Here is a 17254-nt window from a genome sequence, read left to right as displayed (position 1 = left end):
TTTTCTATAGGTTTTAGTAGAGAAAGAATGATTCCTTGCTCTAAAAACTGTTAAATCTAAAAAATTAATAGAGTCTGTGGAGTAATTTAAAAGTAAATTTTAGAAAGGAAGATGTTGAGTCTAAATACTCATGGACATTTTATAAGTGAGTGTTCATCTCCATCCCACAACAAAAAGACACCATATACAAATCTCCAGTAAAAAATAACTTCTCTGAAATTTTTTAAGGACAAAATTGTCCTCCAAATGTGCCATAACAATATTGGCATAGCTGTTGGCACTAGATGTGCCCATAGCTACGCCCTTCTGTTGCCAATACACCAATTCATTAAAGATGAATATGTTGTTCTCAACGATAACCTCCATGAATAAACATATCAATTTAATGGAGGCTCCACTGAAACTGCTATTGTTGCATAAATACTCTTTCAACGAATCAATGCCAATATCATTGGGTATACATGTGAATAAAGATTGTACATCTAAAGTCACAAGGATATAAGTATCACAGTTTTTTTGTCCCACAAAAGTGTATAAATCATTAAAAAAAAATTTTGTGTCATTCAATACATATTGATTGATACTAAGTACACTTCTTACATATTTTTCAATGAAGATAGAGATATTTTCTGTGCACCATCCGCTACCAGACACTGTGGGCCTAAACGGAGGTTTATAAGCATCCTTATGAACTTTAGGTAACCCCTGTAGAATGGGAATGACAGGCTTCTCACACTTAAAATACTTATACTGTTCCATAGGTTCATAGGTAGGTACTAGGCTATTGGCCCTAGGGCCTATAGAAGCCTAGCCAAAAAGGTACCCTGGCTTTCGCCACCCAAGAAAATTATTTTCCTGTGCACCTGTCAAGCAGAACCACAGAAGTGATCCCCAGGGTGAATTTCCTATTACCCATCCAATCATCAAGATTTTTTCTTGAAGAGTTCTAATGAGGAGCTCTGACATAGATAGATAGTCTGTTCCAGAGTATGGCATGTCTCTGGGACAGGAATCTATCCCACCAGCATGTTCTGTTTATTGTGGTGACAAGGTTTAGGTCCCTAGAGCATGTAGCTCGGAGGGATTGGGATTTCTTTAAGTGGGGCATGTCCAACAGCTCTGGGTTTGACACAGCTTTGTATGTTAGGCAGAGATTGCCTCTGAGAAGGCAATATGCGATGGAGTAAAACTGGAGTTTTTTGAGACGGTTTGCGTAAGGCATTTGTTTGAGGCCAGTAATCCTCTTTGTGTGGTATTTTTGCGGCCTTTCCAGTTGTTGTAGATGTCTTGTGAGGTAAATACCAAAAGGGGCATTGTACTCTATAATGGGTTTAATGAGTGATGAGTAGAGGGGAACAATGACCTCTTTTTTTCTGGATAAGAAACCTTTTGTGATGAGGTGTGCCACGTAGAAGGGTTTCCTGACCACTGTGGCGATGTGATTATCAAAGGAGAGACTACTGCCTACCTGTGTCCCAAGGTCTCTAATTACACTTTCAGTGTTAAGTAGACCACCTATGTGGTAGTTCATGGGTACAGAGTTTTTACCAAAGGGGATGACCATGCACTTTTTGGCACTGAGCTTGAGACCATGGCTTTGACACCAGGCATCTGTCTCAGTGAGGCCCTTTTGTAGGATGTCCAGATCATTAGTAGTTTCGATTATGGCTCCTAGTTTGCAGTCATCTGCGAACTTCATTAGCCAAAGCCCTTCTGTGTTAGCCTGTACTTCAGAGAAGTAGATACCAAACAGGAGAAAACCCAGGACTGAACCCTGTGGTACTCCACTTGTCACTGGTCTGAAGCCTGATTTGGAGTCTGCTACTTTCACAGTGTGGGTTCTGTCAGTAAGCCAGTTGGCAACCCATCTTGTGACATAGGGATTTATACCTAGTTTAGTGGGTTTATCTATAATTCCAGAGTGGGAGGGGTGGTGTTGAATGCCTTGGCGAGATCTAGATAGGCTATGTGAACTATCTTACCCTCATCTATGCCTTTGGTGACTACTTCAAAAAAGTCGATCAGGTTTAGGAGACATGATCTGCCTTTTACAAACCCGAAGTGTGTGGTGTCCAGAGTTTGGAAATCTCCAATGTCTTTGTTTATGAGTTTCATGATGATACATTCCATGGCCTTGCAGACCAGGCTCGTCAGGCTAATGGGGTGGTAGTTCCCGGGATCTGTTGTGGCCCCCCCTTTGTTGAGTGGGATAACCGTCATGAAGCGCCATTCAATGGGCACAAAGCCTGAGGTGAGGCTATGATTGAACATGGTACTTAGGTGGGGTGCCAGTTCATTCTGTAGTTCATGTAGAAGGCAGCCTGGGATGTTGTCAGGTCACATGGATGCTGTGTTCTTGGCTTTGGAGAGTGAGGTTTTTACCTGTGCAGCCGTGATTACAGGAACTTTGCATTCTTCCCATATAAAGACGGGCCCTTTAGGGGGGTGAGAGGAGGGTAAAGTTAGCACTGAACCTATCTGCCAGGATGTTGGCAATATCATTTGGTTCTGTATATTTGGTGTCATTGTGCTGTAACTCAGAGCAGGTCTGAGTGTTGCCATTGAGATTCTTGACATAGCTATAGAATGCTATGTGGTTGTCTTTAGAATCAGTGGCAATTTTGATTTCATAACTAGCTTTGGAGGATTTTATGAGGGATCTCAGTTTCTTACTGAGGCTGACCAGGGAGTTCCTCCAATCATGGGATTTTACTCTTTTTTTGCAACAGTTTCTTTCTTCTGGTGTAGAGTTTGTTTATGGCAGAAGACCACCAGATTGGCTTCCTTTTTTTGGAGGATAGCATCTTGGTTCTGTTAGGGATAGCACGATCCATGCACTTGTGTAAGTGCTTATAAAGTGCATTTGTGTAGGATTCAGCAGTTGTACCTCTATTGTCCATCTGCATGGGTGTCGTGAAGTTTGCCACTTCTGTCTTAAGAAGCGTGCAGTTGGCTTTGGAGAAATTTTTTACGGTTGTTTGCCTAATGGGGAGTGGGAGCAGGATGTGGATGTCTAGGGTGATTAGCTTGTGGTCGGATCTGACCAACGAGGAGCTGACCTCTGGTGTGGAACACCGGTCACCCATTTTGGTGATGATCAGGAATAGGATATTGCTGCCCCTGGTGGGGGCATGGATAGGTTGATCCAAGGCATTGGAATTGATGATTTCCAGAAAACGTTGAGCAAAAGAGTTGGTACATGAGTAGTTTTCCCAGTTAATGGTAGGGTAGTTGAAATCACCCATTATTAGAGTGTTGGGTTGTACCTTAATATTTTCCAGTGTATCAAGAAAAGAGGAGTGGGAATCCTGGGGCATGGTTGGGGTGGGGGGTCTTTAGCAAGCTACAATCTGGATTGCGGTTTTGCCCAGAGTTAGTTGAACTTGGATAATCTCGGATGCATTATGCTGAGCAACTAGCTTGGAGGTGTGTATATCCTTAATGAATATGGACACGCCTCCACCTTTAGTGTTTCAGTCCGGGTTTAGTGGCCGAAAGGTGTGGTATGTATTATAGCCTGGTAATGCAGGGGTGCTCTGTGGAGCTTTGAACCAGGTCTCTGTCACAGCACAGATGTCAGTGTTCTCCATTTTAAGGAGTGCCTTGAGTGAGTGCATTTTGAGGTTTAGACTTCTAGCACTGAATAGCATTACCCCAGATTTTGCTTGCTTGTACCTGTTATGGTGGCAAATTTGTCATTTGAACCTTTCCTAAAAAAGGCACTATAGGGGTGGCAAGAGCCATTGCCAGTATTCAGAATCCCAAGGGCGACAGGTGCAGGCCATCTCTGGCAAAGCAGCGTGGTCTGTCGATCATGTCATCCCAGGCAGACAGATACTGGATTCCCTTAGAATGACACCAGAAGCTTAGCCAATTGTTAAAGTCTATCATTTTGTCCTTGTACTGTGGTATCATTCTGGGTGATGGCAGGATGCTACTCAGGGCTAGGGTCATACCTGCCTGGGCTACAAGATCGGAGAGCTCCTCCATGTCTCTTTTCATGTAGTACAGGGAGGTACGTCTCCGGCCATTCACACCAACGTGGACAATGACAGAGACATATTTGTACTTGTGGAGTGACCTGAGTACGTGTGTTATGTGGCGGATCCTGGCACCTGACAGGCAGCTAACAGTAACATTTTCCTTGTTTATTCTGGTGATTGGAACATCAGTGTGCCTGACTATAGAGTCACCTATGAGTGTTGGGTACGTTATGCCTTATGGGCCATAGTTGAGGGGCACACTGAGTATGTGGGCTATGTGTCATTTGGGTTGTGTTGGGGGGTGGAGGTTGCTTGCATTTCTGCTTTGGAGGTCTCTGTTGTTTGGGCAGGTTTTTACTGAGAGCCTCCATGAATGTAGGTGTGCGTTTTGTGCTTCTGTGTGTGTGTGTTTTGGTGGTGTAGGTTTTGAGGGACTATGTGATGTGTGGTGCGGTGCAAGTGTTTACCTTCTCCTCTTGACTGTCTAGTCCAGTCTTCGGTGAAGAGAGCTTTGCTTCCAGTTTGGCTATATAAATGCATCTCTCACAGGTCGTAGTGTTGGTGGTAGGAGGAGAGGGTTGTCTCTGTACATGAGGCAATTGCTGCATTGTCCCAAGATGCCCAGATTCATCAGGTAGACAGGAGAAAACATCGGGAGTTGACCTTTAGGCATGCCTGAATAGGTCTTTATTAAGTACTAAAAACTGTTTTCCTCTAGACAAGTGAGGAAAGTTGAGTGCTGTAGTAATTTGTAACTTTAGTGCATACAATGAGTTCTGAACAAGTGCTGAGCTCAAAGAAACAGATTTGAGTGCTAAACTTAAAAGCTGGCTAGATGCAAGGGAAAATTTGAAGAACAGACTTTATGGCGCCAGGAATAGTTTAACCCTAGTTAAGTTGGGGGGGGGGGGTCTCAGGCACTCACAAACAGTCCTGGACACAGCAAATCTGTATCTGGACAAGACCTGCCACAGGAAAGGGGGGAAGCAAGCTTAGAATTTTTTTTTTCAGTAAAAGTGGAAATGGAGAAAGCTGGAACAGAAGTTAATCCAACGTTAAGAATCTGAGTGGGTTGGCCTTCACAAATGTTCTCTTATTAGACTGAATGAACTAATGACACTAGACTGGGAGGAGTGTCACAGATCACGTTCCTAGCTGTAGCCACTAAATGAAAGTTTTAAACAGATCAAGGAGCAAAAACAGACTCTAGAGAATGCTTTTAACTGTAAACAGACAATTATAGTAATGCACATTATTACAGTTCCTAGCTGTAGGAAACAGAAACCTCAAAAAATCAAAAATGCACAGAAAAGCTCGGATAGAGCACTCACAAACAGAAAATACAACTCTCAGTAAGAAAAAGCAGTTTACAGTTAAGTAATTCAGTAAACATGCAATTAGAGTAATGAAACAGTATCTAGCAATGAAAAATACAGTTAAAACAGTATAAAACAGTATATAAATGCAGTGAAACAATAAAAAAAGCTTTATAACAGTGCAAAATGTAGTAGATCAACTGTAGTAATATTATGCCCAAGTAAGCAACCATATAATGTATTATTAACTCTGAATTATACTATGTGCATAAGAAATGGTAATTGAAGTGCAAGTGTTATCATCACTAAGCAAACATAACATTTGGTTCTCATAAAAGACTCTGTGCATTACTACCACAGGGCCTCCTTTGTCTGCAGGTTTAATGACAATGGAACTATTATGAGACAACCTTAATAAATATTAATCCACTGAAATAACTACAGTAAAAACAATAAAGTCCATTTTACATGATGAGGGCACAATTACACTATGAAAATGGTTAAAAAAAAACTTGCAGACAATCTTTAAAGTACATTTGCCCACATGCTCAAACCACACTGACTGTGAGTAACTCCTGTGATACTCGAACCTAGTTGTGGTTATTGTTAAATTATCCACTGATCTGTGTACTCTTTACTTAAAATACTGCATACCTTTTCCTGATGGTCTTAAGCTATTTCTCCTGCTGCTGGCAGATCTTCCATAATGTACACTGCCTCTCCTGATAAACTAATATACCCCACTGTCTGTCTCTTCTTCTGTTACCTGAATGTTATCCTCCCCTTATAAACCATCACTTCTGAGACTTGCAGATACATCTTCATCTTCCTCCTGATACATAACTACAGCTTTTACTTTTTTTTTATTCTGCTTCCCTAATCCAGTCAAGTCTTCTTTTCCCAAGGTATTGCGCTCTAGTGATAACAGTCCTGCATTTATAAGGGTTAAACATTAATCTTTTAACTATTTTATTTCTGCTGTATCCTTTTACTGATTGCAGAGCATCAAGATACCTAATATCTTTGCATTCTGCAGCACTAAGTTTAATGATAATTAGATAACTGGCAAAAGATACATCAGTACCCTTTTGGGTACAGATATCTCCTGGTAATAAACAAGTCTGCTGCCTCATGGCATCATATTAAACTGCCATGAGGTATAGGCAAAAAAAATGTCTGCTATATTATTTTGATCATTAACATTGCTTTGCTGTTTAGCAAGCCGAAAAAAGTAAATTAAAACTCCGCTAGCTGTATCACTGTAGTAGCAGTTACAAAGCCTTGCCATTTCACTTTCTCCTTGCTAAGTGCAGCTTTCCCAAACAACACCACATTTAGAGAGTTGGAAAAACAATGAAGAAAAAGTAATGCAATTACAAGTGTGTATATGCGTGCACGCTCGTGTGTGTGCGTGTGCGTGCGTTACAGAGAGACAGAGCACATACCTGTCAGCTTCTTTGCTCAAACATTCTGCAAAACGCCTACAATAATGTGGAGACAGTGACCAAATAAATGTTTTTTTTTTTTTAAATACGATCCTATTTAACTTAAGAAGGAAATAGCAAGAGGTTTAACATCAATGTTCATTGTCCAAACAATAAGAATCATGAAATTATAATGTCTGGCTTTACTGACTGACTGCAAGACGCTGTGTTTTACCAGAAATTCAAATGTTTCCAAGGACAGAGCAAAAATGAGGCAAAACTGGGAATGTTCTTCAAAAATAAGGCAGAAATGAGAGGCATGGGGGAGAGAGGTATCAATGCCTTGCAATGTATGATTTTTTTCATTCATTTTGTCAAAAAAGTGGCTGTAGTTCTTTGCTACATGGTGTGTGTGTGAGAGAGAGAGATGTGGAGTGTATGTGATTGAGTGTCTGAGTTTCTATATACATGTGAGATACTGTCTTTGCTGCTATATCTTCTGTTTCTATATATATATATACAGGTGTGCAGACATTTTTAAATACTTGCATAACTTAGATTTTTTTAATGTAAAATACTTCAACAATTACATGCCCTACATCAGCTTTAAACATTAGATGGAGGAGCTATATTATATCAAAAATATAAAAATGTATATACTAATAATAAAACACATACAAACATTTTAACAGCCTGTTATCAAAGCAGAATAGTGGTGCAGTGGTTAGTGTAGTCGCCTCACAGCAAAAGGCTCTCTAGTTCGATTCTCGGCTGGAGCGCCTTCTGTGCAGAGTCTACATGTCCTCCCCATGGTCGAGTGAATTTAAAGACATATGCAGGTAGGTGCAAGCGTGTGTGGGTGTGCCCTCCTTGAAGCTTGGGTGCCGGGCTGGCAACTCAACACCGTAAAAATTCACTGCCAATCATTAGCGGACCGGAGTTCTGCTGTGGTGACCACTAAATGGGAAAAGTCGAAACACAGACAGTGCTCTCCAGGGGTATGCGTTATAGGAGAAATACAGACCTTCCAGGGTTGGACAGGCCCTCTACTACTCAACATCCCTGGATGGCCTGTTGTTTCCCCAGTAACGTTCAGTGTGCAAGGTATTACTGCTTGCATATTAGGCCCAGCATTGCACCTGCAAGAAAAAACTTCTGTACAGCTATGTAAAAATATTCCCAACATGGACTCTGTTATGCCCTTAATCTCACTCAGTGTGCGGATGTGATTATCCTCCTGTACCTGGATGCATTTTCTACAAGGGTATTTCTGACTACATTCACTGCTCAGATACCTGCACATTACATCAGTGCAAGCAGCATTATTGTTCTGCATTTCCTCTTAGCGTGCAATTAACCTCCCCAGTGCTGTCCATCACATAATATGCCCACCCTTTCTTCTCTGCCTTGCCACTTTATAACAAACTATATTCTTTGATGGTCCTGTTTCAGACATTTCCTCTCACTCCAACACAGCTCAGTAACCATGACAATGGCCAAGTCATCTGTTGACAAACGGTTACTTGGTTCGGGACAGAATTCCCACAGCACTGAGGCATGTTAAGATGCACCCTTCTGAGTGTTGCTACTGTAACATGACCTTCGCCCGCATCCATGCCTACTCTCACTTCATGTCCTTTCCATTTCATTCAATAGACAGAATTAGGAGATTATTTTGCATTTACTGACTGTAGTTTTTTTTTTTTTGCTGGCTGCTTCAGTCAAAACAGGAGTGATAAAAATTCCCGTCTCTCTAGATATTCTTAGCCCCTGTATGAAAAGGATATTGTGGTTCTAGTACCCAAGTAAAAGCTGAAGCTCACTCTACTTTTACAAAAAAAGAGTTACAATACTGAAAAATTAAGACTAATCAAGTACAGGGATAGCTACATTTATACAGTTTGATTTCAAAGGATAAGCATGACTTTAAACCCAGTCTCTGAACTGCTAGCATTACCCCTGACCCAGTCTGTGCACTACTAGCGCTACCCTGACACAGTATGTGAACTATTAGTGTTACCCTGACCCGGTCTGTGAACTACTAGCAATACCCTGACCCAGTCTGAACTACTAGCACTACCCCTGACCCAGGTCTGTGAACTACTAGTGCTTCCCTGACCCAGTCTGCGAACTACTAGCGCTACCCTGACCCAGTCTGTGAACTACTAGCGCTACCCTGACCCAGTCTGTGAACTACTAGCGCTACCATGACCCAGTCTGTGAACTACTAGTGCTACCCTGACCCAGTCTGTGAACTACTAGCACTACCCTGACCCAGGTCTGTGAACTACTAGTGCTTCCCTGACCCAGTCTGCGAACTACTAGCGCTACCCTGACCCAGTCTGTGAACTACTAGCGCTACCCTGACCCAGTCTGTGAACTACTAGTGCTACCCTGACCCAGTCTGTGAACTACTAGCGCTTCCCTGACCCAGTCTGTGAACTACTAGCACTACCCTGACCCAGTCTGTGAACTACTAGTGCTACCCTGACCCAGTCTGTGAACTACTAGCGCTACCCTGACCCAGTCTGTGAACTACTAGCAATACCCTGACCCAGTCTGAACTACTAGCACTACCCCTGACCCAGGTCTGTGAACTACTAGTGCTTCCCTGACCCAGTCTGCGAACTACTAGTGCTACCCTGACCCAGTCTGTGAACTACTAGGCTTTGTTCGGCTGTTTTTTTTATCCTGTTTTTTAATTTTTTATTTTTGAATAAAATCATTCGACATACAACTTACGGAACATTTATTCAGGCTTACAGAGGTTACCAAGGTGGATTATTGTGTTTGAAGTGTTTTTTGATCCACCCGACCGGTCCGTTCTTGACTAAAATGAAAGCCTTTACCACGGAGGAGATGAAGGCTGAAATAATTGGTTGATAATGACAAAGCAAGCAAAAGAAACCCAAATTAAATGCGGTACACTTTTACATCAAGCAGTAACTGGCCTCAGGGCTAAGAAATCTACATATCTTGCAAAAGACTGGAAGCTGAGAGGAGAATCCATTGAAGAAAAAGGTTAATCTGGTGGTTGAATTTCAGTGAAGATTTGAGCTAAAACCCTTAATACTAAGGTCTAATGCAGGTGGACTATGGCTGAAAGGAACCCTCTTTGGATCATGTGATGTGCTTGGAAAAATGATTAACAAAAATGAAACACAAAAAGTCTCTTGATCACAGGGTCACTGAGACCAGACGTGTTTGGAAGTAAAGGGCACAAAACTGTGAGTTTGGAGGGATCATAAAGATTTTGCATTTTGTTTCAGTATGACTAATATGTAGTTATCAATTTTACACTATATGATACATTAGATATGGGTTAGGAAATCCATTTAGACAACCTCTACAAATGTGGAAGGTCTGATGATCACTTCACTGCACAGGGAACGGGACACATAGTGTGAAAGCATTCATCGGTGACACTAACAAAATGAAAAGAAGGGGACCCAGGGCTGAACACCAATAGTATTCAGAGGAGATCAGACTGGATATGGAAAGGGAACCTGTGTAGCAGCTGGACTCAAGAGGGTGAAGGCTATCGGATGTTAATGAGTTTCACCCTGCATTGCTGGTTTTGATTGCCACAATTTCCACTTGCAAACTGTCGGACTCTAAGCAAGTTACTTAACCAGGCAGTGCTCTAGTGTCACCTCTGAAAAGGGGCACTTGAATCTAGTGGGGCTTATCTGGTTTTTTTTTTTTTACTTTCTAATGAACTCAGAAGGATCTTTGCTAGGAATATCTCTCATATGAGTAACAGAATCCTAAATAAAACAAATTAATCCTAGTTGGTGAAAGCCATTAAGATTTAATACTCACCTGGATAGCCGGCTTTAGGCACCAGAGAACCCTGCGGTCACTGGGGTCCCCCTGTTGCTTGGGGGCCCCATCCGCAGCAAGTTATATTACCTAGATATTTTTGTAACATATCTGTCAAACCACCAAAAGCTAGGCAGTAATCTTGAATACTAAACCAGGTGTGTAAGAATTCCTATTTATATTTCCTTTAAAATTCAAAGATATCTCTGATTATAGTAACAGTAAAAAGATGGCTAAGGATTCATACTACAAACGTTGATTTTCCTTAGCGCTTTCGTCCACTTGCTTTAATGAACTTCTTAAGACAAATCGCAACTAATTCTACAAGCTTAAATAATAAACTGTATAGTGATCTGATGACATCAAAATGCTCATTTTCCCATTTAAAGCTGCAGTCAACTTTTAAAATACTTGATAAGCACAGACTAAGCTTAATACAAACAAAATAATTGTACAATCATTATACAGTTCCCACACCCCCCTATGTATGTATGTATATATATATATATATATATATATATAAAATCTAAATATATCAAACGTTACTATAAAAACTAAGAGCACTTATTAGTAACTGATTATACTTTTTACCTTTCTAGTGCTTTTAATTACAAAACACATTTAAGACAACAGTAATCATTCAAGCTGGGGGGCATGGGCATTCAACCTCAGTTGCCAAAACAGTTCCCTTTCTTCCCATTTCAAAGCCCATGGTCCTCCCATAGGATTTTTTAAAACCTGTTCAACAACTAAATAATGGAAAAAATGATCTGGATTACCCATAACATGTTTAGCCAATGCATTTATACTATTTTGTTTCCCTATATTGTACTGGTGCTCATAAGTACTTTGTTTTAGTTGTCACTCCATCTTGCCTATGTAATAACTAGTACATAGTTGGCATCTAGCCAAATAGACTACTCTTTTAAAGTCACAATTGTATTTGCCATTGATATTAAATGTACTACTGTTTAACTGGAACTTCTTACCAACCTCAATATAATTACAAATGTGGCATTGTCCACACTTGAACATGCCTGTAATAGGCATAAATGGCTTCATTTTTACCCCCAGTAATCCCTTCAAACTACAACGTCTTTTAAAGATTAGTCTTGGTCTATCACCTAACTTCTGTTTGATCACTGTATCTTTGTTAATTAAGGCCCAGTTTTTAATTAGAATGTCCCTAATAATTTAGAGTCACTACAATAAGGTGTAATGAAGCTTAAATTATAAGTAGGAGGTCTCATGTTCTACAGGAGTCCCAGTCAACTCAAATTCCTCCACTTCTGTGGTAGCATCACCACTTCAAAATGACGTGCAAGTATCCTGAACTCCTTTTCCTGGTGACTTCCATTATTACCTCATCAGCCAATTGTGGGGGATAAGCCCTTTTTAGGAACAAACTTCTAAGTAACTCGCATTCTCCTTGGAATTCTTCATCCAAGGTTATCATCCTCACTAATTGGCCTTTTTCTGATGGTATGAGTGTGAGCAATCGTAATGAAGGAAAGTACTGGAATAAGTCGCTTTCCTGAAGATTTTGGCTACATAACTTCTATTAGATCTATCCTTCGACAACTGGACGTCCAAGTAGGGGATTGAATCCGTTTCAAATTGAAACGTAAATTGTAAAAATGTTAAATTAGTGATCTCATTTACGAATTGTGCTCCTACATTACAATCCCCTTTTAGAATTATAAAGATGTCATCCAGGTACCATATATACCAATAAACATTGTCCCTGAACATTCGATTTGGGTACAAAAATTCATTGTTCCAACTAAATGCCAGTAACTTTAAATGTTCCTTTGTGAGATGGGCCAACGCAGTGTGGTACATAAGCCTGTTGTAAAGTAAGCATAGCAGCTGTAGGTCAGTCTGTGCCTACTACTCCTAAAAGTTTGCAGCATGAACTAAAAGGTTGCTTAGGACGGCTGGCAGTGACAGGGTGATACTGAGACTGGAAGTGCCCAGGGGGGCTCCCAACTTGATATGTGCTGGGGGCCCCCAAAATGCTAACACCAGCCCTGCTCACCTGTAGCACACTTAGCAGTAAGGTATACTACTATTTCAATGATACAGATTTATTTTGCTCTCCCCACCCTATGAACAAGAGTACCACTCTAGCCTCTCTCTCTTGCTCTCTCTCTCTCGCTATATATATATATATATATATATATATATATATATATATATATATATATATACACACACACACACACACATATATTATACATACATTACACACACACACACACACACACACACACACACATCAAAATTCATAGGTCGAGACCATATGATGAAGTTTCCGAAAACCCGAACATCAAGAAAACATAAAAATCTACCTTTTTTTACATTTTTGCTGCCTGAACCCCCCCTTACAAATTATATATCCTAACTTCGAGATCACAAGACAGTGAGGAAAAGAGAAAATTTCCTGATCTGCATTGTACCGCAATCTTCATTCAAAAGTTTTGTGTTTTCAAAAACTTGATGAATTTAGAGTTTCTGAAAACTTGATCAACTGATAGGGACCTATATAAAGACACATACATACATACATTTGCGTGCACATGTGTGTGTGTGTGTGTGTGTGTATATATATGTATATATATATATATATATATATATATATATATATATATATATATATATATGTATATACACTCACCAGCAAAAACATTTATTTTATTTAGTTTTTGATCCTTTGTGGCTCAATGTTTTTTGCAGTCAGTGAATTAACATCAGTGATTTTGAGATTGGCAATTTGTGCTGTCAGTCAAAATTTAGGCTCCTGTATACAGACACAGATGGGTCCATGATGATGATCAGTCAAATAAATTGCAAAATCCTATTATTACAGGCTGACTGAATGGGTAGTTCATCAAAACCAGAACTGTAAGACCACTACAAGGTATATTTACAGGGCAGCCCTCCACTGTATAATCCTGATGTTGGTACATTAAAGTGATGGGGGTGTGGGAGATGAGTCCAAATTTTAAAGAACGGTCAGTTTGATCAGTTCAGTCGAATGAACTGGGCTTTGGCAGTGTCTGTGATTCCGTGTTCACACTCGCATCAGATTGATTTGTACATGCATACCGATATCCAGCATCTTATTCCCTGCTTCACCTCTGCACCATTTTGACTTTACCTGCTTCCTTCCCATTGCTTCCTCTTCTCATTTGCATAAGATTTTGCATACCGATATCCAGCATCTTATTCCCTGCTTCACCTCTGCACCACTTTGACTTTACCTGCTTCCTCTTCTCATTTGCATACGACTTCACTGGCACTAATATGTATTAATGTCTACATAATATAACTATGTGTTTTGTTTTTCATTTCGCTGGTTTCTCCTTTTACTGCCTCTTGGTATAAGACTTTCCCCTTGGGTTGTGTTCAATAGTAGTATCCATGCCTTGAGATGTAAGGTATCTTGTGTCTATGTTTGGCCATCAAATGGACTAACCATTGAACGGCTGAAGATCAAACCCACCAAGGTGGGGGGCTTTGCCCCCACACCCCACTTATTATACATAGCAACTCCAATACTGCACTACAGTGGAGAAAAAGGGGGTTGACACATTTCCATGTGTGACACAGGGAAGTGTTGGACAAGTACTTACTTACCCTGTCAAGTAAATGAAAGATCGCTGAATGAACTTTTGATGCTTACTGTTCAATGTAATGGCCAAACCTTGACCGATGTATTTTCATCCTAAATATTTTGCTGTCCAAACCATTACAGTCTATGACCAATAGCTTATAATTTTTCTGTGTGTAATTTGTAATGTCCCAACATTCTGTTTCCTTCCTTACATTGTCTCTGTACTCCATGCCCTACATAGTCCAAAATGTTATGTACAAATTCCCTCTCATTTCTGCTACCATACAAGTAAACAAGAATTCACTTCATCACTGCAATGGCTACTTTTGCAAACTCTCCACCTAGAGAGCTCATTTCTTCAGTTTAACAATCAGAAATTGGAGATTACAGTATCTGAGATGCAGCCCTACGTCTCACATTTTTTTTTTTACAGCATTTCTCACTTTCATCATTTTTTCCACCTGCTTCTGCATGCAGCTGACTCAGTCATCCAGTCCTTCTCTTTGGTCACCCCAGATTTTCTTTTTCTTACCAAGTCCTACATCATACATTCTGACCCCCCTCTACCTTTCTCTTCATTTGCTTATCAATGTGTTGACATAGCCTCAGTTGTGTTCCTCCTCTTAGACTCAAAAGCATTTAAAGTCAGTTCTGCCATTTTTATTCTGCTACATTTTCAACCACAGCCTTAGCTCACTAATGAGATTCTGACATGGTTTTCTTTGCTACCATGATGAGGTTGGTCCTCTCAATGTTCATAAATGCCAAGCATGCCTTTTTCCATTCTACCTAGAGTGCCACTGCATAAGGCAATGACTGTCTTGAATTTTTCATATTTTTCATTTTCATTCGTTCTCCTAGATCTGTAATCTTTCTCAGTTTAGCAAATAGGGCTAACAAGTAGTTCTGTAGAAGTCTTCTCCTCTAGTGGTCATCCCCTCCTATTGTCTTGCCTGTTGTGAGTATAATTCTTTGGTCTCTTAAGGTAAGCCATTGCAGAGTATGTCCTGAAAGGCTCTCTGTCCTACAAGTGTTTTGTCAGCTCTCCTCTAGCTGACCCTATCGGTTTGCTCCGTATTATTTAATATTGTGCCTTTTAAACCTCCACAGGCCCAAAAATCTATTAAAAATACTTATCAGCTGTCCTGTTACTCCAACAGATGCTCCAAAAAGAAAGGTTCCGCTGTGCTCTTAGTTTGCTGTATCATCCGTTTTCCACCAGATTTCTTCTGTTTTATTTGCTGTACTGGTTTGCTGTATCATCCGTTTTCCACCAGATTTCTTCTGTGTTTTTGCTGTACTGGTTTGCTGTATCATCGGTTTTCCACCAGATTTCTTCTGTGTTTTTGCTGTACTGGTTTGCTGTATCATCGGTTTTCCACCAGATTTCTTCTGTGTTTTGCTGTACTGGTTTGCTGTATCATCGGTTTTCCACCAGATTTCTTCTGTGTTTTTGCTGTACTGGTTTGCTGTATCATCGGTTTTCCACCAGATTTCTTCTGTGTTTTTGCTGTACTGGTTTGCTGTATCATCGGTTTTCCACCAGATTTCTTCTGTGTTTTTGCTGTACTGGTACAGTATGGTGGATCCTGATGACCATTGCTGTCCTCTTTGGTTCTATATATTTTTAAACCATGTTCATCATAGCTTACTTCTGATTCACTTGCCCCTTCAAAGATTATAACTTCAAAATGGGTCACTCTAACTCAAGTTGTTTTCCTGTCTTGATTTTCATTGCATTTCTACCTACCAGCTCTGCAACACAAGTTTGTCTGTTATGAGTTCCATAACATCAGTTCTGTTTTGCCTTGTCAGATGTCTATGCAATTCAGCTAAAATATCATATTTTTAATGCTGCAAACACAAACCTTAAGTAGACCCTGGGAAGAAAAAGGAGCTACATACTGAGTCCTTTTGATGGCACCTCAGTGTGCCCCAGAAGGCCAGGTGGAGTACAGGTGTGATGGCGGAGATAAAAGTGGTGCAAATAGCAGCTGGAAATTAGGTAATTTTAGATTTTCTGAAAAAAACACTGTTTCATGCAGTGGGGACAACACCTTGTGGAAATTGTTACTGAGCCTAGATCAAGTTCAAGAAGGCTTGAGATACCTAGAAGAAAGGGTGGGTAAGAGGTAGGGGAAGGACAGCTGCACAGGGATTACATGCATTACACTGCCTCTGTATGATGTATATTAACCAAGTACTAACACTGCCTCAGTATAATGTACATTACCACAGTACTTATACTGCCTCAGTATAATGTACATTACCCCAGTACTAACGCTGCCTCAGTATAACCTACATTAACCTAGTACTAACACTGCCTCAGTATAATGTACATTAACCCAATAGTGACACTGTCTCAGTATAATGTACATTACCCCAGTACTAACACTGCCTCAGTATAATGTACATTACCCCAATACTGACACTGTCTCAATATAATGTACATAACCTCAGTACTTGCACTGCCTCAGTATAATGTACATTACCCCAGTACTAACGCTGCCTCAGTATAACGTACATTAACCCAGTACTAACACTGCCTCAGTATAATGTACATTAACCCAATACTGACACTGTCTCAGTATAATGTACATTACCCCAGTACTAACACTACTACTGCGGTGGTGGTGCTGCGGTAGCGTTGTCGCCTCACAGTTAGATGTTGCCCGTTCGATTCTCAGTTAGAGCGTCTTCTGTGTGGCGACATGCGTGAATGGGCGTTCCTTCGTTGAAGGTTGTGTGTTAGGCCCGGCAAGCCAGCACGTCAAAATCTACTGCCAATCATTAGCGGACCGGAGTTCCACTGTGGCGACCCCTAACCGGGAAAGCCGAAAGAAACAAATAAACCCCAGTACTAACACTGCGTCAGTATAATGTACATTACCTCAATACTAACACTGCCTCAGTATAATGTACATTAACCCAATACTGATACTGTCTCAGTATAATGTACATTACCCCAGTACTTGCACTGCCTCAGTATAATGTACATTACCCCAGTACTAACGCTGCCTCAGTATAATGTACATTAACCCAATACTGATACTGTCTCAGTATAATGTACATTACCCCAGTACTAACACTGCC

The 17254-nt window shown here is 40.5% G+C and overlaps 1 protein-coding gene across 4 annotated transcripts in view; it reads right to left on the bottom strand.

Annotated features, from left to right (window-relative positions):
• The window catches only part of RBMS2 (RNA binding motif single stranded interacting protein 2), a 1165202-nt gene that overhangs the window by 363605 nt on the left and 784343 nt on the right, over positions 1-17254 (bottom strand). The window lies entirely within an intron of this gene.

Source organism: Protopterus annectens, chromosome 9.part0, assembly GCF_019279795.1.
Source record: "Protopterus annectens isolate FY-2018-M chromosome 9.part0, PAN1.0, whole genome shotgun sequence".
Classification (NCBI taxonomy): Eukaryota; Metazoa; Chordata; order Ceratodontiformes; family Protopteridae; genus Protopterus; species Protopterus annectens.
Note: the sequence above shows the minus strand (reverse complement) of the source record. Positions and strands in the feature narration are given on the sequence as shown.